Genomic DNA, 3,899 nt, shown 5'->3' on the forward strand with positions numbered 1-3,899 from the left:
CTTTAACTTTTGCTCAAATTTTCCTCAACGAATATTTTAATCGTTCACTTTCAAAACCAGTAATAATAATTGGGGGTCACCGAACAAATTTTGTTTCTAGAGAAATAAATTACCTATGATTTATCTATATTTTAAATGAAAAATGACCGCCATCCCTGTGATAACTCCATGGAGTAAAATAATCGATTTCAAAAAACTAACACGATGAAATTTTCCTTATTCAAAGGGCTTTAAAATGAGTTCCCACAATTCGTAGATGAGAAAACAATGTGAAAAGTTTGAGAGTCAATGTATCTGTCCCCGGGGCGCATACTACCTTAATGTGACACGGTATAAAGTCAGAGAGAGGTAAAATAAAACACAAATATAGTGTTTTCCTGTAATATGATTTGTGGCAATATTGTAGCAGACTGGGCACATCATGTTATCCATATTCTGGACGGCATTGATTTCATAAATATGCAAACATTGGGCAATCACTCTCATTTCGCAGCAGTTTGATTTAAAAGGAGTAAGGTCAGTGTCGGCAGTATCAAAGTAGGGTGGGTCAAACTGTCAAATACATTTTCCTATAGCCTCATCAGGCTTACGTGAATGGCCGCCATCTTCATCTGACAGAGTACTTCAAAGGGATTTACTTAATACACCAAGCATTTATTTTTGAATATAGATCTATGTCAACAACTGGTGAGTTACTTCTACCGCATAGGCGTTGTTTCTTGTGGTTGTGAGAAGACATGCACGTAAGTGTAGTCATGATTTTGTTTATTCTATGTTATGGCATTGGGTAGTGTTATTTTACCTACACACATCTATGTGAACAATTGACGACAAATCGATTATCATTAATTATTATTATGAATATAATTTTTCATGGAGGAATCATTTGTTGATAGCTGCTGGCGAAGTAAACTTTACACGACGTCTTTATGCTTATTATACGCTTCGATATCAATAAATGATGTTATGTAATCAGAGTATGAAATATTCAGTTTTCATCCCAAATTGTTGAACTTTTTTCCAACATCGAACATTTGGCAATCACTCTCATTTCGCAGGAGTTTGATTTAAAAAGGGGTAAGTTCAGTGTCGGAAGTATCGAAGTAAGGTTTTGTCGAACATGTCGAATTGCACATTTTAAAGCTTATCAGTTATCGTATTGTTTTCACAATAGTTCTGCAGAAGAATGCATATGCAGTCACATAGACACACATCTCTTCGAAAAATATTCCAAACAATGCTTGACGGGGTATGTTGATGCCTCGATTATTTTTCTTTCGATTTAGGGACACCAATTATGAGTTAAGAATAGCTCAGTCGATATGGCCATCCAAAGTTTACTTGGTAAGAATGTATTGACTATATTTTTTAAAATAGCAATTAATTTGTTGAGTGAGAAGTCAACACAGGTTTTGCGGCTATTTGGATTTGAAATATCGGTAATTTGAAGTCAAAGTATCTCTGGTGCCAAATTTTGCACAGTGATCCCAGATTTTTATTCTTTTAATCGAAAGCGCCGGTTTAAAGTTTACTTGAGGAAAGTTTGAGTTTAAAGTCTTTTCATTTCGAGGCACGTAATACCTTGACGACCAAAATGCAAATGAAACACCGCGTATTACCTTGACGACCAAAATGCAAATGAAACACCGCGTATTACCTTGACGACCAAAATGCAAATGAAACACCGCGTATTACCTGGACGACCAAAATGCAAATGAAACACCGCGTATTACCTGGACGATCGAAATGCAAATGAAACACCGCGTATTACCTGGACGACCAAAATGCAAATGAAACACCGCGTCAATGTTCCCCAAGTGCAATTGGTTAGTGTACCACTATGCATGCATGCTTGATATGTAGTGGCCAAAACCTGTAGATCATATCTTTAAGACAGGCTGCTGCATTATTCTTCGAAGTGAGTTTTCTGTTTGTCTTTTCTGATCAAGAAACACCTACTGAGGTCGCTACATTCAACCAACGCAAAAACACGTGACATCAATGACCTTCAGGCTGCCAGGTAAGTGAAATTAAACAATAGTGACAATACACTTTTACTGCGTAAAGAATAATTCCTGTTTTCTTGTCTATTATTCTCAGTGAATCATATCTTACATTCCATCAATCAATGTCATTCTTCTCTTCAGCTTGAACCTTTCGAACGTGGACATACACTACGACGAGCTTACCTATCAGGAAATACGAGAAGAACCGGCTTACCCAGTAAGACTTTTACTTTTAACCTGTATGTCGTCGATTTGATTAAATTAGCTTGACGTCCTTTCAAAACGGTCGAACAAAGTTTAGATCGGACTTGTGTGACATAACTTTGAAAGTGCAAATACTGTAAAAGCAGTGATGGGTTTAGGTGGAGAGTCACACAACACAGATTTATATGAAATGATCAAACTCTTTCAATCGTAAAGCATTTTTCTATAATCTGAACATTAGAGCTGGTGATCAAACAAGCAAATGAAAATTACTGAAGATAAAATTTTCACGTTTTCATCATTCCCATTAACAGATAGAGAGCTTGTTCAGTGATATCGGTGGTTCATTGGGACTTTATATCGGTCTGTCTGTTATCACAGTCTTCGAGTTCTTCGAATTTGTCGTGGAAGCTCTACGTGTGTGCTTGCGACGGGAAAACGGAGGAAGACATTCATGAATTAGTATGACGTCAGCGATGTCAATGGTAGCGTAGATAGTACAGATGTTACCAATACTATCAATGATTTTGTTTTGTTCATCAACAAAAGTGCAGAAGGAAAGGTGAACACTGATCAAACTGTCGGCTTTGTCATCGTTGTATTGATATTGATAATTCCATAACATGATGTTTCTCCAAAAGTTGTCAAAAAGGTTGACTAATTAGTTTTTGATTTCATCGATTGTTCCAAATATAAAATAAAAAAGGCGTTTTATTGTCACCTATAGAAAAGGGAGGTTTAAATTTTTTGATGACAACAAAGCAGCATGGATAATACTGTTTTCCTTCTTTTTACAACCAAATTGCAATGAGAGTATATTGAGATCATATATTGATCCTAATAATTTGCCTCATGAGATCACTAACATGTTGTCTGGGTTTTATACCGATTGTCTGAAAGTATGGTTTAACATGAGATCGAAATGCAAAAGCGATAACAAAAAGACATTGTTGTGGAATTCCTTATACAGACTTTTTGTACCAGTAGTAGATCACATATTGCATACTTTTATTTTTAGTAAGGGAAGTGAAGAAATCGACATTTCAAAACTTTCAACAAAAATTGTCTATAAATTGTTGTTAGAAGACTTCTTAACGAATACAAATGCAATTCAAATGTGGAACAGAGAGTGTGAATGTATATTTAATGAAAGAAATGTATGGCTATTAGCGAAAAAAGTCACACCAGAGACAAAGTTTCATAGCTTTCACTTGAAATTTACCATACGACGAGTACCAACAAATCTCAGATTATTTCAATGGAAAAAATTGAAGCTCCACTGTGTACGCATTGTCGTGAAGTAGATACACTAAGAAACAGATTTTGAGATTGTATTGTGGCCAGAAATATTTGGGAGATGACAGGAAATATAGTAAGTGATGTTGTAGAAAGTAGGGTTTCTCTAAAGTTTGAAACTATTATAGGAGGAATAACTTTGAAAACAAAGAAAATTGAAAAAATTGTAAATCTTATTATTTTGGTTGCAAAATGGTCTATTTATAAGTATCCTGTCAGTAATATTCACAGAACTTTTTCTTCAATAATGATGTTAAGAAATGAGCTGTATCTGAGAGCGCAAGCTCAAAAATTGATATTCTACTTAGTATTTTTCAAAGAATGTAATTTTGTCATTATGTCAAGAAATGTCAAGACTTATGAAAGACGAAATAAATATACATTTAAATAAAA

General features: G+C 34.9%; 1 long non-coding RNA gene across 1 annotated transcript; it reads left to right on the top strand.

The window, feature by feature from the left end:
* The first annotated feature begins 1,948 nt into the window (after window positions 1–1,948).
* On the top strand, window positions 1,949–2,970 carry LOC139148790 (uncharacterized). Its single transcript, XR_011556019.1, has 3 exons — window positions 1,949–2,020; window positions 2,148–2,223; window positions 2,525–2,970. It is a non-coding gene; the product is annotated as an uncharacterized lncRNA (long non-coding RNA).
* The last annotated feature ends 929 nt before the right edge of the window (window positions 2,971–3,899 follow it).

This window comes from Ptychodera flava, chromosome 13, assembly GCF_041260155.1.
Source record: "Ptychodera flava strain L36383 chromosome 13, AS_Pfla_20210202, whole genome shotgun sequence".
Taxonomy (NCBI): domain Eukaryota; kingdom Metazoa; phylum Hemichordata; class Enteropneusta; family Ptychoderidae; genus Ptychodera; species Ptychodera flava.